The sequence below is a fragment of the Sylvia atricapilla genome, chromosome 1, assembly GCF_009819655.1.
Source record: "Sylvia atricapilla isolate bSylAtr1 chromosome 1, bSylAtr1.pri, whole genome shotgun sequence".
NCBI classification, from domain to species: domain Eukaryota; kingdom Metazoa; phylum Chordata; class Aves; order Passeriformes; family Sylviidae; genus Sylvia; species Sylvia atricapilla.
The window spans coordinates 94557912-94584048 of NC_089140.1; the positions used below are offsets into that span (position 1 = coordinate 94557912).

The following is a 26137-nucleotide window of genomic DNA, read 5'->3' on the forward strand; positions in this document are numbered from 1 at the left end:
TTAAACATCAATTTGCTGCAGATCCAAGTATTCAGGTTTTCGTTCAGCTACCCATTGAATGAGGCCATGACCACAATTGTAAGTACTTCCTGACAAGATTAAGTAATTGCAATGTTGATACAGATAACATAAGGTGCAAAAAACTATTCCAGTACAAGGTAAAAAAACCAATTATGCTTAATTTTGAGGACAAAGTCGGAAAATGTTAAACTGAGAAAATAATTTCAAATCAGCTGGACTTATTACCCATGGAAGTAAAAAAGTAGTTTTCTGCTTAAGAATAATTTATTGAAGGCCCCTAAGAAATTGAGTGCACATTAGTCGCATACATTGAACATATTTTTCAACTGTAGGTCTCTCATTGAGCTGAAGCACTGACCAAATCTATGCCAAGCTAGTTATAACTAAATAACAAAAGAATAACCACCACTAGATCACAACAGCCCTCAGGAGGATCACGATATTGTCCCCTAAATGTCGCTTTCTGATTCATATGCACTACTATTTTCCTTTGTTCACAAAACCTCAATGGAAACTTATCACGATTAGTCAGAAGGAAAACAGTCAGGGCTATATTCTCAGCTGGTATAACTCAGCACGCTGTTAGTACGTTAAAAAACACTACAGCAATTAATAGCAGGACCAGATGAAGCCTTTGAAGTGCAAGCCTACCCAGAAAAGGTTATGAGCACTGTTTGGGATACAGAAAAGAAAGATCAGATGAAAAGCATGTGGCTTAACTGCAACAGCTTTATTTATATAATGCAAAATATTAAGTTACTTCAGTGACAAGTGTCACAAGCCCATCCTTAAACAACCAACTGTGGGTCCTTTGCCTTGCTGCACCTCCAACAGCAGGTTCCCAGCCCACCACTGAGACCTGATCATTTTTCCCTTGTATGGCCTGGGGAAGAGCAGAAGTTTTTCCTTTGCTGTACAAGACAATTTGCAATCTCAAACCAATTCTCCATCTTCTTTATAGGATACTTTCCCCTCAGACCAGAAGATTTATTAGAAAACTTGTCCAGCCGTGAACTAATACTGGCATTGAACATTTCCACTATAAAAAGTTGTATTGGTATAATTAGAGGTTTCTCCATCAACAAAAATGTGACCTTTTCTGCCACTCCCCCAGAAATTCAGCTTACCTCCACTGGCCACTTGCACACCTAAAAAAAGATGGTTGATTATGTGCACATCGTCTCTGCTGGTTTATCCTTATTTCTCAGCATTTGTTCAGTAACTCTCCAACAGAAGTTCATCCTGCTCTGTGTTCAGATTGCAATCCCAGTTCTAGTGTCCAAACTGATCTCCCACTCAACAGCACCAGTTATGGATTTTTCTAGTGCTCAGGAAAAAAACCTTATTTCCTCTGTTTTATCTTTGTAAGCTTTTTGCAGTAAGAAGTACAACCTAAAGGCTAGAAAAGTGAAAAATGCAAAAGATAAATCTCATAGGTGCTGCCAATAAACTCAGTATGAAATTAAAATAATCACATGTGCAATACAAATATGCTAAGATGCCTTAAACCACAGACTTCCAGCCTAATTCCTTATCTCTGCCTTCATTCCATGACAAATTTCTAGCACGCAGACTGGGATTGCACTCTGTTCCATTTACAGGCAGTTCTCCTAATGAAGTCAACAGCCTCACATCTACCCCCAAAACCAGTAAGCATTATCAAGGCAATTTCTCTCCAGCTGCACAGCAGGCTACCTGTGGTAATGATACACCTTTGCCAACTGCATCACTAGCACACATCTAAGTTTCCATGAAAACAGTCTATCCCTGCACATCCTTCCCGAAGTTACATTTGCCTCCATCCCACTTCCATATAATCTGTGTCAAAATATCACTACATGGGAGTCTGCACCTGCATGAAACCAAACTCCAGAAAGTATTCTCTATGAGGCAGTTGCTGCTGTTTCTCTAAACTGTCTCTGTATTAATTAATCTATGAAATTAAATAGCCTCAAATTTCTTTCAGCTCTCTCTGAAAGCTGCCTGTAGGACAAGAGAACATCCTTTGATAGACACTTAATCATTACTTTTTGCTGGGACCGTGATCAGCAGTTTGGACTGTGAACAGCAATTTGCTGAGCTCTGCTCAGTTCTCCACATCTCACACAAGATCTGAAGCACTGGACCATGTCTCTCCTTCCTGCTACAGGCTTTGCTCAGATCACACTGCCGTGCCTCTAACACAATTTCAACAGCACACACCTCAGCTTCCTTGATGGCAGAGTATTGCCTCACACCCAAATGCAGCTGTGGGCTCCTTCCTGCACAGATATATTGCAGGAAAGGCTATCACTACTCAAAGAAGGCATTCATTAGCTGCCTCTAGACAAAAACAGCCTGTAATGCTTCCTCTGCTGTAAGCCTCTTTCCCAAAACCTCCTTCCCAGATTTGCCACAGGGCACTAGGACAGCAGCAAAGCACAAGCTGGTCATAAATCTGAGTGGTCCTAACCCTCTGTCAGCCTAAACCAATTCACTTCTGTTCTCAAAAAAGTCACCACACTAATTAAGGGCTATCCTGCAGTTGGTATTGCAATTTAGAAGAATCAATGCATTGGAGAAGGAATCAACAGCCCTCAAAATTTGGACAGTGTCCACATAAGGTCAAATGGGTTTCTCTTTGCAAACTAATCTTGGATCAAGCCTTAGTCTGGCACAGGGATCATCATCCCAAACCAAGAATTAGTATCTGGAATTTTATGAACCTAATCTAAGAACACATTCTAGATGTAACAAGTAACCCTCTGAGGCCATGGAATGTTAAATCTTTAATTTAATCTTATGCTTAAATCTAACTCCTATCTGTTGGTGTGATCAAGTAAGCCTTTTGATAGCAATGTAATGCTGCCAAACACGTACAGCAGTAGGAATGGGGAAGATCAGCTCTTGAGCCACCTTATTCGTGGACCAACAAGACCAAAATCAATGCAAGATGTAAACCTTCTTGTGTTTCATGCTACCTTCATCTTTTAAAGCATCATCTGGAAACATTTTTGCAAGTAACAAGTGCTTAAAGTGCAACAATACGTAACCACTTAAAGTATGGCATAAATAAACCAAAATGTATTTATATAGGCGCCAAGACTGCGCCAATGGCAATACCAGGTACAGCACAGCAGAAAACTGCAGCACAGGATCAATCCCAAGCTAAGCAGACAGCAGTCAAATCCTCATATTTCCATAGTTTAAAAGCTGGTTCTGTCAAACAGCGCTCTCTTAACATCATATTCTATGTTCAAAATGAAGCTGTTCTAGCTCAAAAGTGGGTTGACTTTTTGCAACATAAATCTTTTGTTAATGTTCATATAAATCAAGTATAGCTGAACAGATCCTTAAAGGATATGACCAAAAATTAATTTGCCACATTAGCTTCAGGTTAACAAATTCTTCTGCTTGGAGACAGCTATACATTACCTAATGCATTTTAAGGTTCTTTGCAGCACGGTGCTGTTCCTGAGTTTTGGAAAGATACCTGTTGTGGCCTGAAAATTTTTGCTCAGAAAAAGCTGAGCTCAGTAGTTCTATTATAAATAGGTGCTCAAACATAGTGCTTTTCTTCAATATTTTTCTAAATATCTTACAGAAGTAAAACAGTTTTTAAGATCTTCAAAAGCAGAATATTTGTTACGTATGTTACATCTGCAGAGGCCAAATATTCAAATCTTTACAGAATGTATAAGACACACATTTTTAAATTGCAAGTGCATAATATGTAGTGTTTTGGCTATTTCAAATAAACCAATGTAGCTAAAGATACTCCCCTTTCATCCATTAAGATATCCAAATCATCAGAATCGTGGAGTTTTTGTTTCAATATTTAAACTAATTTAAAAGACATCCCACAATCACAATTCAGCACCATTTCACTATCTGTAAAGTAGAAAATTCATACAGAAAAAAAGGGAAAAAAGGGCTGCACTTCTTGAGCAGCCACCACCATTTTTTTTTTACCTGATAACAACTCACTTTCGTTTTCTTTGTTCAAAGCTTTTTTGTATATTGACATAATGTCTGCTACAGTTCTATACACAAGCATAAGTAATTTGTGGACAGAAGTTGTTTTCTTTGATGAAAATAGAGAACACTGGATTTAAGTGTTCTAATTTTTTACCACTCATCCAAAAACAGTATATAATGTCTTATTGCACCAAAAGGTGGAGACAGTGCAGTGAAGTCTTCCAGTGTAAGACCTGCACTGCTCTAATCCTCAGACGAAATTTAGAAAGTAGAAATCTTAAATTAAGATCAAAAGGACAAGGAATTTAGCAACGATCAATAAACCTGTAGTAACCTTTAAAGTTTCTTAACTTGATGGTCATTACAATTTTTATTTACTTCTCTTTTTGGTCATATGCCAAGAGAAAGGGTAGGGATGTGTACAGAAGAACACCAAAAAATTTATTTACAAGTACTAATTTTACTTTTTCTTTTTATGCTAATCTTGGCATTAGAATTTCCAGAGCACTTCTCAGTCAGAGTACTATTGTCTTCAAGTAGTCAATGCCCAATCTGCAGTGTTTCTAAAGGATGGGACATATGGAAAACAGAGTTTCAGGGTCTTTTCCAATAAAAAAATTCCCCTTTTCAGATAATTAATTCTTTCAATGAAATCATAGATACAATAAAGCAAAATCATTTTAATGAGCTCCCTAAATAGCCTGCACAAAACTGCACGTTAACAACTCATCTCAACATATGACCTTTGTGTCAAATAAGCATCTTCTCAGGGGCACAACATCTTTCCTAAATCAAATCATATGTCTGTCTTACGGCCTTACAAAGTTACCTCACTTTCTTCAGAAAGACCAATCCAAGCTAAGTCTCCTCAATAATGTAATACAGGAGATAATATGGTTGTCGATTCAAATGGAACAAAGATCACCTTTTTTTAGGAGAATTTGATGATATCCATTACAAACATTTGTTTTCCCTTCAAGCTCAAAAATGTTGAAACTTCGAGCTTTGCTGTTCTTCACATAAAGCCACCACTTTCCTAGGACAGCAAAATCTGCACAGGAGACTGCCAAACAAGCTGCAGACTTCTAAGACACAAGACTTTAAAATTTCCACACAGATCTATCCAGAACAGTTCAAGTGATAAAATAAAAAGCTCCCTGATATCATCCCCTGTGTATCACTGAAAATGGGGAGTTACCTTGACCCATGAATTTCATTTTCTCACAGCCACCAGGAAAAAACTGTAATGGCATCACAGGGAAATGCACCTGCAATACTACACACATCCCACTTACTTCTGCTTCCAAACCACTCAGAGTACTTCCATGCGGGCAGAAATTTGCGACACAAAGGCTCCCTAGTTTGTCATCCACTCATTTCAGAAAGTCACAAATGCTGCTAAATGCAGCAGGCACCATTGATTAGATCAGCTTTGAAGAGGAAGTCAAAAAAGACACACAGATACACACTCATTTCAAGCGCAGTCAATACGAATGTATGTGCAAGACAGAGAATCAGAGGAAATGCAATAGTATCTCTTAAAACTTGCTATATAGATTTCCAGATTTTCAATTTTTGAAAATTTAAGGTCTCTATATTTTGAATTTTAAAATCAAAAAATTCTGACTGTTTCTAGAGCAAGGCATACATGTAACAATAGCAATTTAAAAATTCAGTAGAAACTTCTGAGGGTCCAAGAAAGACTGCATTCATATAGCACTGTGATATTTATGTATTTATAGATGAAAAGCACTAAGTATTTGCAAAACGCTTCATTTTAGAGTGTTTACCTGATCCAGGAAAGAAATTTCCAGGAAAGAAATACCATTTACAATTTTCCCCATATACAAGTAAGTTCTGTGTTTGTGGGAATTTTCCAAATGACATGCTTTCATGCAAGATACAGTTCTCACCAAGTACACCAATTAAAACTAGAGAGAACCAAAAAGTAAAATGCAATTTTAATCCGTTTCTACTGTTTGCTGTAGCACCCTCTTAAGTAAAGTGGCCCGCACTGGAATTCATCACAGAAGGACACAGGCACTATTGCTGACACCTGAAAAAAATGTTCAAAGTCTTAACTTTTTCCTGAACTTTGGCAGCAGATGATAAAAGCAAGTTTTAACTCCTGCTACTTGTAAATTGGCTCTTGTAAATTTTACCCAAGAAACCTGGTCCTAGAAGCCCTATTTCCTCCTTTAAAAACATAGAGAGTATTAATTCCTAGAGGGCTACTCTGGTGTTTAATATTTGTGAAGACTTACTAAATTTCCATCAACCTTTGCTGAAAATTAAAGCCAAAGGACAAAAAAGGGGGTTTGTTGGCCCCTTGCTTTAAAATTACCATTTCATACAAAAGGCAACAAGAGGCTTTCACCATCACAGCCTGGGACACATTTGTCATCTACTCCTACTGTATTTATCAGCAGTTAAATTATGAAGAAAAGAATGCATGCAGCAATCGGTGTATTTATGGACATGCTTCTCATTCTTGTACACCCTGTTTTCCTTTTCTGCTGCCTCTTCAAGAAGCTCAGCTGAAAAGAGCTGCTAGAATTTTTGGCTGAACAGGTAACATAAAGACTTTGGATTTTTCGTGTGATAGGTTAACAAAGTTTTCAGAAAATACGAAATGTACGTATGCTTCTAAAGAAAAGGAGACGTTAATAAAAACAAAAGCATTCTGATGACCCCTGGTGGCCACTTCATACAAGAAGTAATCGCATTCCTTCTAAGAAAAGCAGATCGAGCAAAAAAGTGCTACACGTTCTATTGGTAGGGATAGCTACAGAAAGGACATCTGATATCATTCAATTAGAATATTTACTAGAATGTACATATTTACATGTCTGTCTACATCAAATTACTACATTATGGTAGACACAGAGACATACTCAAAAATTTAACTATTAGAAACAAACCCTGTTTTTCTCTTCAATGAAATAGAAATAAGCACACTGGAAGTATTTCAGCTCAGTCCTACAAGACATACCAAAAGGACTTTTTTTTAGTTTTAATTTTCCAGCTGGGTTGCTCACATAAAGCAGAGGGTGTTGGGGAGAAGCACAGTGGAAGCAGGGGCTGCCTCACACCAGAGTGCACTGAGAAGGGTTCTGTGTAACAAATGACATCCCAAATCCATCCAGCACAGGCAGTTCTCCAGCACAGTTTAGCAAAGCAAACAAAGCAGCCCTTCTTTCTTTCTATTTATATATTTATATTGGACTTCTAGCAAAAAGAAATTAGGAATTAGTAGAAAAAGGTGATAGCTGTACACAGACCTCAGCTATGGAGAAGGTAAACCCTTAATGTGCAGAGGAAAAGCTGCAAGACAAATCACACCTTTTCTCCTTAATGTTTTCCTGTAATACATGCAAGCAATCACAACAGTGCTGCCATGTCCTCTGCAACACAGAGAGATTTCTTCCCCCCAATAACTTAGATGATCAAGACTGTGACTTAAAGCCTGTATAGCTGTGCTAAGCCTGGCTTCCTCCAGAAGTAACTGTTACCTGTGTTCAGGTGAACAAACCCATCCTTCAGCTATAGTCACTGCAAAACTTTTAATGCTACATAGTTCTATACTCAGAACAGTTCAAGGGTTAAAACTGACCTTTATTCTAATTTCGATCTGTGTCAGATCTGTCTGTGTCAAGAGACAGAAACCAACATAAGACAACAATGGGAGGCATACCACTATGACAGTGGCAATACGAGTCCAAGCACTGGTAATAAGGGATAATGAAAAAAATATTCATGACTTCTATGGTGCCTGTGATAGCAGTCAAGGGATACTACCATGGCATACCACGGAGCCTTTTCCCTTCCCCATCCTCAAGCCCTTCACTAGAAGAACTAAGCCATATAGCTACAAAAGCCTCCTTCACTCCAGCTGAGGACCAAAAAGGGGCTGAAGGCCAAGCAGGCTCCCACTTCTCCCCAGCAAAACACTTGGTGAACAGGTGGAGAGTGAAAGTGAAGGAAGGAGAAGGCATTGCTATCCCAGAGACAGAGGCCAGAAGGATGCCAGAGCAGCTTCCACCTTCTATCGCAGCCCACGTGATGAAACCACATCTTCCTAGAATGGGTCCTAGGCATATAGAACTGAAGGAGAAAAGGAATTGAAGACAAGGAACAGCCTCTTGCTGATACCACCATCACTTATAAAATAAACCCCCCATTTATTGGTCCAAAGCACTCACACTTACTGTTTGGCAACAAACACCATGAAGGTTTCCAATGGTGCTGCTCATTAACAGTATCCATTTCCCTCCATGTCTATTTGTTTCAATACAACAGATTTGGTGCCTACCTAAATCAATCCCTGAAACTCAGCTCTCTTCCAGAACCAGCAGTACGCCTATATGCACAGTGGTAGCACCATTTGCGTGAGGCACATGCATTCAACTGCATTCCCAAACAAGGAATCACCTGATAACTAACATTTTCATCTCCCCTGCAGGAGTGGTACATGGGGTGTAGCAACATGGAACAGTTGCACTCTGGACCACTTCCCTAATACCTGCAAAAAATGTGAAGCTTCACTCTGAAAGAGCTGCACCTTGCTTACTGGATATCTTAAGTGTGCAAAACCTTTTCCCTATTTTGCAGCATCCTGTTTAACAGCTACACCAGACTGCAATGCATTCCCTCCAGCTCTTGGTTGATGGAGGAGGTATGCTTGACACTGAAGAAGGCTTCAAGCACCAGCACCTTGTTATCTAGAAGTCTCTCATACATTTTCTATGTAGCCTCCCATGGGCAGCTCCACGCAGCTCTGGCTTTCTCTCCTTCTCCCTTTCTCTCTTCCTTCTGCAGTTCTGGCCAGCTCCTTCCTGTCCCTAGCACAGCCACCTAACCCTGTCTGTCCCTTGTACAATGTCTTACCCTTTCTGTCCCTCACACGACCTCCTGTCCCTTCTTCTTCACAGCACAGCCAGCAGACTCCAGCTGATGATTCTACCATCTAACTCACTCTCATCACACCTGTACCTGTGAGGGCAAGGCTGTTCCCACTCTTTGGTAATTAACACTGCTGCAATATATCGGGGCAAGATTGCCTTCAGCACCCTCTCTATCTGTCCTCCCACAGTTGTCTTATCAAATTGAACTCCAATCTCCAGTCAGCACCAAAATATCAAACAGAAATATCAGCAATGGAGCCCAAGGTGTGGGGAGTCTCTCCCTCCTACCAGAGCCCAGCAGCCACACAGAACCGCTGCTAACCCCACCATCATCTGGCGTGATCAGGGTGCCACCACAGCCCTCCTCTTCCACAGACTAGGAAGATGTGCCTGGTCAACCTGGTGGCCCTGGACATGGCCTTCTGCTCTCCAAGGCCCTCCTGGGCAAGGAGAGCAGATGCTGCTGGACCCTGCCCAGACATAGCTCCTGGGCAGCACAGGAGGTCACAGAAGGACCATGCAGTGCTTGCCTGGGCAAGGGGATCTTAGGAATTAGGGCAGAACTGCAGCTTGGTTGCAGAAACTCGGTATTTCCTCAGAAAAATCGCTCTTTCTCTCAGGGATGCTTTAGGAGAGTGTTACTACAAAAAATACTACTAATTCCCTGAAAAACACCAAGCTGAAATCAATCCCAGAAACTTTCCCAAGATCAATAGGTTTTAATGAACACTGAAAACATACACAGTAGCAGCCACGGGCAAGTACCCCGAGACCAAGCTAGAGTAATAAATTGCACCTGCTCCAACGCTTTCCTGGCAGGAAAAAATTGACATATCACTAAGCAGGCTGTTGCTCAGCTCAAACACCCACAGGATCTGAGAGACCACAAGATAGGTGACCCCCAAGGTGACTTATCACAGCAAAGCACAGCCAGGACACAATGCCAGATCTGCCCTCCTCAGAAGGGCTGGGTGTTGGCAGCTCTCAGTTGATGGAACAGCCCAGACCAGAGAGTCAATCCCTCAGAGCAGTGTGGGCACAGAAAGTGACTGCAGGTCAAAGGGGCTCCTTCCTACAGTAAAGAGTCCTGGTACACCCTGTTTATCTCTCAGAGGGCAAAAAGAATAATTAGTCATCTGTTTCAGTAATCAACAGTCACTTTTTTAGTATTCACTCTGGGAAAAACTTTAATAAGTTAACTCTTTTCCTAGCTGTTATCATCAATGGAAGAGAGACAAGAGTGTAAAATTAAACCTTACAGTTAACAGAACAAAAATGTTGGTTTATGTCTTTTACAGTGAAACCTAACATTAGGTGTGCTGTTCCATCATGAATTTTCCAGAAGACTTGCGCATCACATCCTATTTTTTAGCTATGATTCAGACTTTCACTTTCTGTTAAATTCCCTGAGTATTTAATAATCAAATGCAACTTCTGTTTTGCCAGCTAAGTAGCCTTCCTCATTCTAAAGCACCAAATTCTTTTTACATTAAACAGGAAAGGAATTCACTTCTAACAGTGACCCTGCAATTCCATTTTACAATTTAAAATACAATTCCATTTTACAAGTTAAAATTTTGGAGCAAATGCACCACTTTTCTGGGATTTAATATCTGATATTATTTCCATATACTAAACAGTTCAGAAGATTTTACTGATCAAACCACTGTAACAGCACAAATCATAGCAATGTAAATATGCCATGGATCTTATTATAACCATTAAACTTTTCTCATCAATCTCATTCTGTACTGTGTTAAAGACATCTAAGTATTTTTAGGTGCATGTACAATGTAAAAAGTAAATTAATACCCCTTTTAATGAATCCCTCACAAAATCCTCCCTCTCTCCAAACCACAGAATTGTTTAGGTTGGGAAAGACTACGTTCATCGAGTTGAACTGTTAACCCAGCACTGCCCATTTCACTACTAAAAACCATGTCAAGTGCCACATCCACCTGTCTTTTAAATAACTCCAGAGATGCTATATTCCACCACTTCCATGGGGACCCTGTTTCAGGGCTTGACAACCCTTTCAGTAAAGGAATTTTCTGTAAATCCAGTCTAAACCTCCACCACTGCAACCTGAGGCCATGTCACTTGGGACAAGAGACAAACCCTCATATGGACACAACTTCCTTTCAGGTATTTGTAGAGAGTGATAAGGTCTCCCCTGAACCTCCTTTTCTCAGGCTACACAACCCCAGCTCCTCATAAGACTTGTGCTCCAGACCCTTCACCAGCTCCATTGCCCTTCTCTGGACACAGCACTTCAATGTCCTTGTTGATGTGGTTGGACCAAATCTAAACACAGGTGCAGCCCCAGCAGCGCTGAGTTCAGGGGGACAGTCACTGCCCTGCTCCTGGTGGCCACACTTGCTGATCCAGGCCAGGTCACCACTGGCCTCCTTGGCCACCTAGGCACACTCTGGCTCATGCTCAGCCACTGTCAATGAGCACCCCCAGGTCCTTTTCCACCAGCAGCTTTCCAGCCACTCTGCCCCCAGCGCTGCCTTGGGTTGTTGTACCCAAGGGCACTCGGCCTTGTTGAACCTCACACAGTTGGCCCCAACCCCTTGATCCAGCCTGTCCAGATCCCTCTGCAGAGCCTTCCTGCCCTCCAGCAGAGCAACACTCCATCCAACTTGGTGTTGTCTGCATAATGACTGAGTGCACTTGATCCTCTTGTCCAGATCATGGATGAGGATATTAAGTAGAACGGCTCCCAGTACTGAGCCTGGGGGAACACCCCTTGTGACCAGCCATGAGCTGGATGCAATTCCATTCACCACCACTCTGGGCCCTGCCATCAAGCCAGCTTTTTAGTCAGGCATCCTCATGCTACTCTCTGTTTTAAATTACTCGAATACCTATTAACATCTAAATTCAAGTGAGTTCACTGGGAATTTGAAAATCAAGGTATTTCTTTAGGTGCTTAAAAAGGATTTTTAAAGTAATGCCATATATCCAGATTTCACTATTTTATCTACAAAACTTGTTATTCAGAATTAAATAAAATTATGTAAGTCCACTTCTTTTTAATTAAAATTAGTTTCTATTTTGAAAACTCAACAATTAACAATGTTTAGCTGCATTAATAACTCACTCTCCAGAATGCTTCAAAAGAAAAATTAAATTAGATTATTTTTAATAACTTGTAGACCTTAAAAGTGCCCAGTTATAAATGAAAGGACTACAGAATAAAGGTAGCGAATGCACACATTCAATGCTATTAAAAGGCAGACACATGATATCTCATGTATCTTGTGCCATTTGTAAAAAGGTTGTTTTATTATCAGTGTAACTAATCACAATGAAGACATCTCTTACAATCAAAGACATTATAATGAATTTTCTTTACAGCTACAGAGAAATGGGATTTGCTGTTCCATATCAAACTAGAACAGGCTGTATAAATTCTTCTTCATATTTATTATTAAATGTAACTTTTATCTATAAAATCAGCCATGAAATATTAAAAACTGAAACAATAGAATTTATTTCCTTTACTTAATTTAGTTTAAACGGTCTATTCACTAAAGAGAGGGGGGTGGAAAAGGTCACATAGGTATTATAATGTGCCCTCCCCTCTCCCCCATAAGCATTTCCATTTTAAACCACCTAGTTTTTGGAATTTATAACTCAGCTGTAAAAATCCACTTCGTATGTAAAAGTTGGTATACTTTTCCTTTTACAAATTAAAAAAAAAAAAAAATCTGTTTCAAGAGGAAGGCAAGAAAGAATGTGAGAGGAGAGAAAGGGAAAAGCAATTAGATTAAGAATTTTAACCCTTGGCCAGTTCAATCAGTTGTTATGAGCCATCTGTTGTGATTCAGACCCATCTTCCCACCCCATCCCCTGAAGAACCATTGGTCAGCTGGATGCAAAAGAGCCCCTGGGCAGATGGGAGCCAGGAACTGACCTCCAGTTGCTGCTGACCTGTTAGGTTCAGGCTATCTTATCCTACTGCTATCTCCTGAAGTCAGCTGTACAACTGGGAATTGGACAAATGGAAAATAAGTGAGAATAGCAAATAGCATTAAAATCACCTGTCTCAGAGAAGAGACAAAACATATCAGCCCATCTTAAAAATGACTGACAAAACAGCCTGTATAAAAACAGTTCTCACAATAAAAAGATATAAAACTTGAGAATTCAGGGACTGGAAATTGGACAACATACAGTGCGACGAAAACTTAACAGAAAAATAAGGGCAGATAAAAACCATCAGAAGTTCACAGAAGGATTAAAAGGGTCTTATTTAAGAGAGCATGGAAAACAATTCATACATAAGATGGCAGATTCCAAAACGAAGCATGAAATAAGGCAACAAGAGACAAGCAACCTTAAGGTTCAAGCTACAACCTACACTATTTCCTGCTAGAAATACCTTACGTTCAGTTTTTTCCTGGAGCACAACAGCAAAATTTACCTTTCTTTTCAGAGTCCCCATCTTACAGTCTGAAAGGACTAGAAAGAAGCAGCAAAGGAGTAAAACCTTGCATTGGTTGTCATAGGGCAGCTGGTGAGTTGGATGAGCTGGCAGGAGCAACAATCAATCTACACCAGGTAGATGCCTGCAGACACTGTCTCGGGGCACCAGGGTACCTGGCAAAAAACCTGAAGTCCAGAGATGTTCCCATGTGCCTCAGGTGATGCTGCACTCTTGCTCAGAGAAAACCACCAAGGCCGTGCATTCACACACAGCCTTTATTTAGTCTCCAGCTAAGTTTCTTCATCAGATAAGTCTCTCTCTTGGCAATTCTTTAACTACAGCCCACAAGGACTATGTACATATATTGCAACCAATTCCCACAATACAAATAAGTAACATTTATAAAATCATTATATATTTTTATATATATATATATAAAATTTAATTTTATTAAAAACAGTTTCACGGTTCTCTACCGTGATTCAGGCATGAAGGTAGTCACAGTTTTAAAAAACAACCTTCCTGGGAAGACTTCTTAGTGGACTAGATTAATCCGGCATACAGGGACAGCAGAAGATATTTCCAAAACATGCATAAAAACCCAAACACAGTAGTAAGACATTACCTACACACCCTGCTGCCACACAATAAAAAAAGGTACATGAGCAAAAAGAACTACAAAGTATGTATTTTAAGGATCTATTAGACATTGATACAATTCTTTATTTTGATATAGCTTGATTTGCAATAGAGACAAACAATGAGAAACCACAGAAAGAATGAGAAAATTTGTGCTCAGAGGCAAATGTATCCTTAAAACAACCAGACTCAAAGAGCAAAGGCTGCAAATGTAAAATCAGTTACCAGTTTATGGAATTTATGTTAAATCACCAACAGGAAAAAAGAAGGAAATGGAAAGGCTGAACCAAGCAGCAAGGGTCCTCTAAGGGATAGGATGGTCCCATGGCACAAAAACCTGCACTCAATTCCCAAAATTCAACAGTCCAAAATCACACATGTCTGTATCTACCTGGTATGTTAGCCACTACTGTACTGCCCCGTGGCAAGATTTAAAATGTCTGGATCAAAAAGTGAGACCTGGAGTTTTAGGTACCTATATCTCACATCTGATTCAGAGAGGGAACAAAAAAATACAGTTCTTTCTCAACCAGCATGAGACAGCCCCTAAGCTAGAGGAAAAACAGTGAGCACAAGTCCTAAGCCCAGAAAACAAGAGCTGCTAAATCTGGCAACCTGGAAAAAAGACACTGACTCTGCAGAGATGCTACCATGTCATCTACTACTCCCAAACTTGAGAAGTCTCATTCTTCTACCTAGGGCACACTGCAGTGTGAGCACCCCAAGGCAAGTACCCAAGCAAAGCCTCCTATTCCTCCAAACCTACTGCAGCTGCTCCGTAACTTGGCGTCCACCAGTCCTGAAAACAGAGCCTGTTCAGGCCTGCACGTCTCATGCAGAGACTAGGAATCTTTTATCAAGAGTCACTAAAATCCAGTCACTCTAGGAATAGTTTTATATTTCATGTCAAAAAATGCAGACTATGAGATTATTTCATTTGAATCCACTGTATTTATTATCAAAATGTATTCATTACAAAAATACGTTTTGAACAAACATGAGAAAACATTTATTAATTGTTCTACCTGGCAGCTCTTATTTAGTAGAAGGTCACCAAAAAATCATTAGCAGTGCTTTCAAGAACTATTCAAGCATTTCTAGAAGCAAAACTTCAACAATATGGGTTTTAAGAATAAAGCATATTTTACAAAGTACTAGAATTGGGGGCATACTGGTCCTCAAAATGTGCCTTTAAATTACCCCTATTTGGAATGACTGGCATGACGGTATCAGCCACACATTTTAACATTGCTTTATCCCGTCAGCTCCCTAAATCATTAAAAATATACACGACTGAGCTTCAGCTTGACCCACAGTGACTCCTATATGTACTCTGAAAATTAACACAAGCACTGAATACTACTAATCTTCAACTTGTAATAACGGATCAAAAAATACTGCCCTGTAATTCACAACAAGCTAAAATCATAGAGCTGAACTGTGCATTTTCAAACAAGTGGTTTATAGCTCTAGATTTAAAATGCAAAGTTTCCATTATATTTAATAATTAAAATGCATGCTGTGTTATGGTTACATTTGGTGACTGGATTAGTAGTACCCCAACTGAGTTAAACAATGCCTTTTTCCTATTAGAGTTCATATTACCATATTGTCTATTTGTTTAAGAAAAGGAAGAAAAAAAGCACAGCAAGGAAGAGGGAATAAAAAAGAAATATGAATATCAAACATACTGAAAGACAGTGAGGACCATGACAGAAAGAAAACCTGGTATCAGCAAAATATATGCTAGCTGAAAGCAGAAAAGCTGGAATATCTGTGCATTTAAAATATGAAAACTTTTAATAAAAAGAATATTCTCCCTTTGTCAATAAGGCTTCTCATTCAAAGTAAAGGGAATAAAGCTCAGTTTGTTTTCCTATATGCAGTTGCTACAAACTGAGGAAATACAGACATCACTGTCAAAGAGTAGACTCTTTCAGGCTGTCAACTACTTAATCAGGGTCTGACTTCACTGGAAAGTGTGAAATTATGTAATTATTTATGCTTCGCAATTCTGACGGTTTAAACAAATCTAGCACTATGAACATCATCTTTTATAATGCAAAATTCCTACTGTGACTGTGTTTTAGGGAATATACTTTTTTTCCCTTGTGCTTTCTAGGTGGTTTATTCAAACAAAATTTAAATATTATGTGAAGTATTCCTTTTCTCCCAAAACAGATCCCATGGAGCTCTAGAAACATAACTTACAAGGATAAAAAATAATTGAAAAATAAAGTAAAACTTAAATCATGGCCACAGTGACTTCAACGGAAGTTTTCTCAGCAATGTCAGTTATATTGCCACCCAAAACTCTCTAATAGCAAGACTAAAGACCTTTGAGTACTTACAACAAATGTAAATAATAAAATATTATTTGACCCCATAAAAAGGCATACTCCTTACAGTCCTGCATTTTCATGCAACATTTAGGTATAAACTTCAGAGATTTTGTTTTCATTTCAAGTATATTTTAATTATCTTGGGTACCAGCAGCAGATACAAAGACAAGTTTGTGTGCCTGAAAGCTCACCTACTTCTCCCTCTGTTGTAGCTGGCCTAATATATTGTCCCTGCCTGTAAGTCACCTCCTCAGAACCCCATCCCCTTAAAGGTTAAATACTCTCAGCATACAAAATACAAATGTACACATTCTCTGAAATAAAACTTTATTTAACGCTCCCCTCAAAATACACTTTACTGAAATCAGCAACATCTAAATTCATGATGATGTCAATAAAGAAAAAGAGAAAGCTTTCCTGCAAGTCAACCTCCACCAGCAAAGTTCAGCATGTTATTTACCTGGAAATGAAACCTGAATAGGCTGACCAGAGGTAGCAAAATGCATTGTCAGGTTTTCACTTGTTCTCTCCAAATAACACCTTCTGCACCCAATGACCTTTTGCCCAGGAAGGATTCTTGGGGTTTGACAGAAGGAGCTCCTTGTATCTCATCAGATGTCTGCTCCAGAGCAGCTGAAGGTCAACACCAGACCTTTGTCAACTTTCTCTTCAGTCTCTTCCTCCCCTTCCCTCCTCAGGTTGCCATCCCTGTTGCAAACTCTTTAGGTGACACAAAGGAAAGGAGACAAGGAACAAAGCCTATATACAGCCCTCTGCGGGTATCCAAGACACTCACAAAGTCAAAGCAATACTTGTCAAGAATTTCTGAGCTACCTAGTTTTGAATGGTATTCAAATTCACAAGTCTGCATTTTTGACACTTAAAGTCTAGTGAGAAACAACTAAAGAAAAAAAAGAACAGTTTTTTCCATATAACATATCTGCCAAGTTCTCAGTACCAACAAGTAATAACACTGTATTATAAAACCTCCTCAAGAATCAACCTGCTTTTTGAGGTAGAATTTTGACAAAAAATATATAAAATCCAATTTTATTTCTTTGGTTTTGTATACAAAAATTATGAAACAGAGAGCTTGGGTCAGGTTCTGATTTTGATCATTCTGACACAAATTGAAAAAATTCTGTTAAACTAAATGGAAATATTCTCATTTATAGTCAGGTAAATAACATCAAATTCTAGTCCCAGGTTTTCTTTCCTTCCTGATTAGATTACATTAATGTACATTCAAAACAAAGCAACTACTGCTATCCCTCCTGTTTTTTCCAGGAGAATAACTTACCTGTTAAAAAATACTACCTGGACATAAACATAAAGTCCTAAGGGTTCTTCACAAGTCTGCCATCTATCTGAAGCCTTGCAACTAAGAGGCTTTTAGCAGTATCATAATACATGGACACCAACATAGCATCCTAAATGCAGGGCAGAAGTCGACCTGTTTCTGTGAGGACCTACAGACCATAGTTTCTTCCTAAAATATTTTTTATTAACCTGATATTTATATGAGACAGAAGAAACCACAACAGTATTTTTACACCGAATGTACCAGAAAAAGGTTCAACAACTAAATATTGTGTCTTTGCATTCTTGCTAAAAGGTTTGACATAGTATTCATTGCCATATTATTCCTAATTAGCAGTTTAAGCTTGTTAACAAGAACAGCTCATTTAAGGTAAACAGGAATTATCTCTCCATTGTATAGGTAAGACTTGTAAATAGGACAGCTGATAAATTCTAAGATGAGAGTAACTAGGAAACTATTCATTAAGACTTGGGTTATAAATTCAAAACATGAAGCATAACATGCTTAAAGAAGAAGGTTTTATTTTTAAAAGCATTCATTAGGCTCTCATCTTCAAGACTCAGACTTGTAAATAATTTAAAATGAAAATGCGAACAACAGGCAGGGAAAAAAACCCAAATGCAATTCAAATCAGTCCACTGTTGTACCAATAAAACTCAGAACAATAGACACTAAGTTGGCAGATTTTGCAGACGACATCCAGAAAACATCTTTATGTACTATATCTTTGAACTTACATGTTGTGCTAGCACTGGCTCCAATTAAAAAAAAAAAAAAATTAACTCTTACTTGTAACAGATAGGCTTTGCCCAGTAAAGGATACACATGATGAACTAGTAATTTTTTGTATTCATTGCACTTGATTCTGGAGATGCCAATGCAAACAAAAAAATAAAAACAAGCTGCAGTTCATCAATGCTTTTATATTTTATATTTATCCATTCTGACTTTCAGAGATGTGTATCCCATTAACAATTTATATGACACAACACAAGAACTTCCCTTTAAAGATTAAGGTAAATCTCAGTTTGCCTCACATGGGGAGCATGGAAAGAAACAGCCTTTACTTCACTGTCATTGAAAATGGGAAGTGAAGAAGACAAAAGTAACAAATCAAACAAAAAACTAAAACATAAGGATCACTGCTGTCCTCACTGTGTATTCAGTGTTCCAAATCCAATAGCGATACATCCCTGCAGAAAGCATGTTACATACACATCAAGGAACCAGGAAAGTACAATATTTTGCCTTCACTGAACGCATGGGTGTTTGCTACCCTTTTCTCAAGGACTTGGAACAATCCAACTTAAATATTAAATGTCACTAAAACATTCAATGGAAGACAAGCACACAACAAGAATTTCTTTCTCCATGCTAAAAGATCACATGGCATTGCAAAATGCAAAAGTGCCATGGTTCTTGTGCAAAAAGATGTGCATAGATGCTGGCTATCCCAGGAACATCAAGACATGCTCCTCAGAAGCCTTCCACTTACTGGCTGCACCCCATGCACCAGGAAACCTGACATCTGTCAGTCACACATGGCTGCAGAACATTGAGCAGAAAACCCTGGCACACCCAGTGAGCTCTGGGCATCCAGCAGGATGTGACTCAGCCACAGCACACACAGCCAGCACAGGGCTTTCCAGAGGCACCAAGTCTCCAGGCAGTACAAGAGCAGCAAGTCTGATGCTTCCAAAAGTGAACCAAGATGGAAAGGTCACCGCTGTCCATGCTCCTCCCTCCAGCACAGGAGTGGGTGATGCCAACATGCTGCACACACCATCAGTACAACAGGTAAAGTAAGTCTTCTCCTGATTAGGAGTCCTAAAGACGTTCATAGCAAATGTTTACAGCAAACATTTAAGTAGATCCAATCTAATCCACTGAATGGAAACAGGTAAAGGTCACAGGCTCTTCCAAAGTGAGCCCAAGCTTGAAAACCTGATTAAAGAGAGAACTCACATATATAACACCATACCAGAGCTCTTGAAGACATCCAAATGCCAACACAACAATCTGTCTTTGATTGAATCAGAATTCTTGTCAGGACCTCCACACGTCTCAAACTTCTTGCTGGAATGTTTCCTAAAGAAAAGCTTATATACCAGGTAACTGTATGGATTCCATAAAAAATCACATGAAACAATGATTTCCATACAAAATGATGACTTAGTGTTACTATTCTGCTAAGTTTTGTTACCCCTTGTAATTCCAGTGGATTTTAACATTTGTATGTATTTTCTACGTCTTGCTACCTATATTTTGGAGAATTCTTGAAATTCTAAAGACGGAGTGAAGAACAGCAAGAAGCTTTGTAACTACAAGGAGACAAAGAAGCAACAGCTAGACAAGCATCTATATAAACACTTGTAGCAAAATAGTAACCTATAGAGATGTATACATTCAGATCTATAAACTGAAATAATGTGTACCCTAACTCTGCACACCTCCTCCCAGACCATTGCATACACCACACACACTAGCAACTTGTATGTCTAGACTCAGAAAGACAGAGGCAATTAAAATTTATGCCTGTACCACTAAGGATCAAAAAACTCTAAGAACACTCACAGCCTCACAGCCTCAGTTAACAAAACCCATACAGTAGTTCACTCCTAGGCCAGACTACTAGAGAAAAAAGGTCAGCCTGTTGTAGAACAAGCAAACAAAACAAAGTAAAAAACAAAACAAAACAAATGACCCATCAACAACTCTGCTAACACAGGACTAAAAAGCAGTCACCATCATGGATTTTATTTTTGGAGCACCATTGCCTGTTGCTAAAAGGCACTTAGGTCATTTCTTTCTAAGGATGCGTGTGAATCGGGTAGTATATACTGTAGTTTTCCTTTCCATACTGAGGAAAAAAAGATAACTAGATTTCTTTCTGCTATAAAGCTATAAATTGCTGACCTAAGTTTGCGACACAACCTTCTTTCATCTTCACATGTTGAAAAACTGAGATTAAGTAAAATATGGAAACTTCTACATACATTTAACATAAATTTAACATAAACACCTACAATGGGCTATAGACTGTTCTGTCACTACTGGCTCTTCTCTACCAGATGGCAGGAACAGGACTAATGGCATTCACAATGGCAGAATGGGAAAGCATGCATGATTTCCCTGTTTTAAACATACAACTCCTTTCTGCAAAGCAAAAAGTCACCTTTGGAATTTCCTGAAGGTGAAAAATTGGAAATTATGAGAACATCTTTACATTTTTGCTTCTTCACTAGTTTTATACACGCATGCTAACAATCTCAGTTCATGTGTTAACACAGCCCATAATGACCAAAAAATTTAAAAAATCCAGTTTAAGCATATTTAAACTTTCATACATGTTTGTGTAACCATGTAAGGATGTCCACTGCAAAAGCAAACAGACCACAGATAAAATCACTCTAATGTTACTGGAGAGATTTAGCATGAACTTTGACACCATGGAGCCAGACAAGATTTAAGCAGTTTGCAAGTCAGGTCCCATGCAACCCTACCCCTAATTCATTCTCTCCAAGACATCCATGGATAAGCCTATGCCTGTTAGTACTAAACACTGTACTTGCCTGAGAGATGTTGGCCAGTTCTCCCAGGCAACCAGCAACAGAATAATACAAGCCTTAATCTGCACCAGGAGGAGTGTAGGCTGCACATGAGGAAGACTTTCTTCACACAAAGGATGATTAGACATTAGAATGGATTGCCCAGGGAGGTGATAGAGTTCCTAGAGGTGTTTAAGGAAAGACTGGACTTGGCACTTAGTGCCATGGTCTAACTGAGAAAGTGGTGCTGGATCAGAGATTGGACTTGATCTCAAAGGTCTTTTGAGAAAGAACCCAGTTGATTCTGTGACCACAGGTGCTCATTTCCTTCATGCCTCTGTGTCCACCAAGACCTGCTGTCACTGCTTCTGCTCCTTCCACTCCTGTTGCCTGGGAGGAGCGGCGCCTCCATGCCTTGGCTGCTGCTGGCCAGGCACTGTGCACTGGGTGGCTGTGCTACCCCAAGGTGGCAAGGCCAACACAAAGAGCTTTCTGGAGTAGAAGAGAAACCACAAATGCTCTGCTGGGCAGCTGCTGACAATCTGTCAAAATGAAAGCGCCATTTCCATTTGACTCCTCACGCAACGCAGAGCACAGGAGAGAGACCATTTCACCACATGTCTGGTCTTGTGAACAGCTGAAGGAAACACGGCCACTACATCTGTTCAATCGCATCATCTTGTCTTTCTCCCCAAGCTTTCAAAAGATTAAGTTATACTCCAGATTTCAATCTAAAAGGTCAACTTTTTAGTACCTTTAACATGCACCATAATACCAAGGCATTCATTTCAATGAGTGACTAGACCAGGTGTATCTGAAGCTAATGTTTTTATTTGACTGATGGGCTCATCCATCCAACAAAGCCTTTCTGTTTTCCTGAGAAAGAGAGTATTATATTTTCTAAACCACATTAAGAAATTCAAACATACGAGCCATTGAACAACTCCAGATCAACCACATTTCATGTGCCAGTCTGCCTGTAAAATTCCATTTCACACACAAAACCCTAACCCTGTATGCATTCAAAAAACTAAAACAAACAAACAAAAAATAAGCCCTAGGCAAAGCAAAGCCACCCCTTCTAATTTTGTGCACATTAACAAGAAAATGCTGTTCTTCACTACAAAAGGTTTGGTTTAATGAAATATGGTGACTGACATCTCCTTCACACACATTCTATCTCCAAGTAATGTTTTTCTATAGAGACAACACAGCTTAAGTTTTAAAAGCGTTTCTAACAAAGAAAACTCTCATGCAAATAAATTAGAAATATTTGATGCTGTTACTATAGAATAGTTTCTACAGAAGAATGATAGTAAAGGATTTAACTCTCATGTCGTTTGAATTGTATTTCCCAAAATGCTAATAAAACTGACATGTTTGAACATACTGAAAAAGTCACAGTCCATCATCGTCCTGTCACATGAGTGCATTTGACTTTTTTTAAAATGTATGGATTATACAATTACTGCCAGGCTCCATATTTTATATATAAAACCTACAATCTGATTATATGTCCATGCTGAAATAATTTATGAAATAAGGATGGAATGACTGCAATGTTACTTCCATGATGAATGTAACTTGCTGTGAATAGTGTAGGAGACTGCAAGAGAGACCCAGCTGAAGCCTGTAATTGTCTTCATCTTGCAGGAAGAGGTGTGACCTGGGAAAAATATAGATCCCAGCATCCAAACCTCCAGCCTCATACAAATATCTTGATTACTCATGTTCTGATACAGAAATGGAAAATTTATAGTCTTCACATGCCACACCTTTGGGTTATTAAGGAGAGAATCGCAAGGAATTACATACAGTGCTTAAATTGTATGTTCGTCTGTTATGGTTTTTCACCCCCAGAAAATCCACCACTGCCACTCTTACCCTTGCACTTTCAGACTTCCATTATTTACTAGTCCCTAGGTGTTACCATCATGCTTAGTATCATATGGATGAGCATGAGCAGGTGACAACGCCAATGTCTTACAAGTCTGCATCAGCACCACTACACAAAGAGCAAAGAGGGCACAGGAAAACAGAAACAAAACCTTTAACTTTATAAATTCAAAGATCACTACTAGCTACACCATTCAGATCACAAATATTTTTTCCTTCCCCCAACTAACACTACATTTAATATTAACATTGTGGTTCACAGGCCACACTAGTTATTTGAAGGAGCAAATGCAAACCTTTCATATGGACTCAAACTAAACAAGACAGAAGACAGACTCAGAGAAAGGCTTGGGTTGGAAGGGACCTTAAAGATCACCTAGTTCCAACATCTTCCACAAGCACCGGCTGCTCAGAGCCCCATCCAACCTGGCCTCAAACAATTACAGGGATAGGGCAACCACAACTTCCCTGGGCAACCTGTGCCCTACCCTCACACTAAATAATTTTTTCTATGTAATGGACATGTAGGTGATAACCTATCCCTCAAAGGCCACCTAAATTAGTAGTTTTGGTTTAATGATCTCTCCTACTGAAGACACACGCCGGCTCATAAGTGTACTAACATTGCTACATTGTTTATGCGAACTTGCTTTCCCTGCCACAATCTGACAGGTCCCCTAGGAGTCTACTCTGACTCCCCAGATCAGACAAAAACCACGTTGAAAATCACAAGACTCTGAGAGCACAGGAGGCGCTCATGAATTAAGAGCCTGACCTCCAGAGGAGGGCAGTAAATAAGCAAAGGGTCTGAAGCACAAGTCCTATGAGGAATGGCTGAGGGAGCTGGGATTGTTTAGCCAGGGGGAGGCTCAAGGAAAGCCTTACCATTCTCTACGACTGAAAGTAGGGTGAGGCCAGCTGTGGGTCAGCATCTTCTCCCAGGCAACCAGCGATAGGATGAGAGGACAAAAAGCCTTAAGGTGTGCCTGGGGAAATTTAGGCTGGACATCAGGAAGAATTTTTTCACTGGAAGTGTGATTTGACTTTGGAATGGACTGCCCAGGAAAGTAACAGAGTCACTCACTGTCCCTGGAGGCGTTTAATGAAAGACTGGATGTGGCACACAGTGCTATCTGTTGACGAAATGTTGTTTGGTGTGTCAGAGGTCTTTTCCCACCTAATTCTGCAACTCTGCTTGGTGACTGAAGCAGAATAAAGAGAAAGCAGCTACACCCTTTCTTTTATCCCTTTTAAGAGCCACGTACAGAGCCCCTGCAGTCACGTGCGTCGTCCCTCACCGCCAACCGCTGCACTCCTCAAAGCTCATCCCCGCTAATTGTACGGCAGCCTTGGGGAATGGAGGGGGAAGCAAGCAGCGGGGAGGGTTGGGGCGGCTGACAGCGCAGGGCAGCGCCAAGCGCCACACGCCGACACTGCCCGGCTCCCTCCCCGGGCCGGCCCCGCCGCGCCTGCGCAGTCGCCGCCGCGCCAGCAGTCCCCGCTCGGGGCGCGCTGCCCGGGCTGCTCCCGCGGGGCGGCGGCTCCGTGGGGCCGGCGGCTCCGTGGGGCCGGCACCCACCGCCGCGCCCCGCTGCCTCCTCCGGCAACAGCCCCACCCGGCCGGGCCCCGCACGTGCGCACCGGCCCCAGGGAGCTGGGCGAAGGGGAGGACAAGGAACGGGGGAGGAGCCCGGAGCACGCGCCAGCCGGAACCGCGCAACGCGGCGGCGGGTCGCGCGGCTCTCCACCCCGCCCGGTGCTCTCCCTCCGTCTTTGTCTCTCCCTCCGTCCCACCGTCCCCGCTGCCGTCGCCGCCATCGCCCGCACCCTCTCCTTTCCCTGCCGCCGCCCGCCTGCGGCACAGCGGAAGGCGAGACCCCCACGGGCCATGGGGCCGGCTGCGGCAGCCAATGAGCGCAAGGGGTGCTCTTCCCGCCCTCGGCGCCCCGGCCAATGGGCGAGCAGCTAGGGACGAAGCAGGCACGGGATTGGCTCGGCTCGTGCGCTACAACCCACCCGCCCACCAAAAAAAAAAAAAAAAAAAAAAAAGAAAAAAAAAAAAAAAAAAAACGACGGCAGCGCAGAGGCCCAAAAAGCCCGAGGGGAGACGGCGACGCGGCGACCCCGTGAGCCCCCCTCGCGAGGGCCGAGGCAGCGGCTCGCCTCGCGCCGCTGGGCGGCGAGACCGGGCGACCCCGCCGCGGCGGGCAGCGCTTACCGCGCGGGGGGAGCCGAGCGCCTCCGCTTGTGCTGAGCCGTGTCACCAGTGGCGCGCCGTAGATCCGCCGCGCTGCGTCACGCCCGGCGCGCGGGGGGCGGGAGCGAGGCGCGCCACGTGACGCGGCGGCGCCGGCGGGGTGGGAGCCGCTGCGGAGGCGCCGCTCGTGCCGCCGCGGGCGCGAGGGGCCGCGCGCCCAACGGCCGCCGCCGCCGCCGCGCACGCACGTACGCTCTGGCGCCATCTTGCCCCGTCATGCCATCGTCGCTGGCTCCCGGCTCCTGCCGGCCCCCGCATCCCGGGAAGGGACGGTCCCAAAAGCAAAGACGGAGGCCCGAGGGTTTTCCCGGGATGCGCGTGCCGCTGAGGCCGGACGAGAGCGGGCGGCGCTGGCAGGAGCCAGCGGGTGCGGTTTTGGGGCTTGCCGAAGCTGCCCGTTCCGTGGTGCGTGGCGCAGCCCGGCCTTACTGTGGCCTCGGCCCCTTCGGCAGCCCCCGCGCCGGGCTGCCCCGCTGTAACCTTGGGCCACGCAGGGCTGGGCCTAAAGAAAGCTGTGCTTCACATCCTCGCCCTGCATCGCACCGCAGCGAGGTTTGGATGTGGTCCATTGGGAAACCTGTTCTGGAGGAGGGGGAAACAAGACCTTGACGCAGAGCCCGTAGCCGTCCACGAGGGTTATCAGTCAAAGGATGCCGGCGCTCCAGGCTGTATTAAAATAATCTTCAGGGAGTGCAGTTCAAGAGAGAAACGCTCGGAGAAGGCAGGAGGGCTGTATAGAAACAACACAATGTAAAGTATTTTGTAAACTCATGATGATGAAACCCTAAGTGTTCTTTCCCTCTTCCTTAAGCCAAGT

At 41.6% G+C, this 26137-nt stretch overlaps 1 protein-coding gene across 2 annotated transcripts in view; it reads right to left on the reverse strand.

The window, feature by feature from the left end:
* ZNF407 (zinc finger protein 407) overlaps positions 1-25652 on the reverse strand; it is a 335862-nt gene extending 310210 nt beyond the window's left edge. Inside the window, exons 1-2 of one of the 2 annotated variants that reach the window (XM_066328282.1) lie at positions 25282-25652; positions 24329-24411 (exon numbers count right to left, since the gene is read on the reverse strand). The gene's annotated coding sequence lies outside the window, so the exon portion shown is untranslated. The remainder of the gene's footprint in view (positions 1-24328; positions 24412-25281) is intronic. The other variant, XM_066328276.1, reaches the window with a different exon arrangement.
* Between the last annotated feature and the right edge of the window lie 485 nt (positions 25653-26137).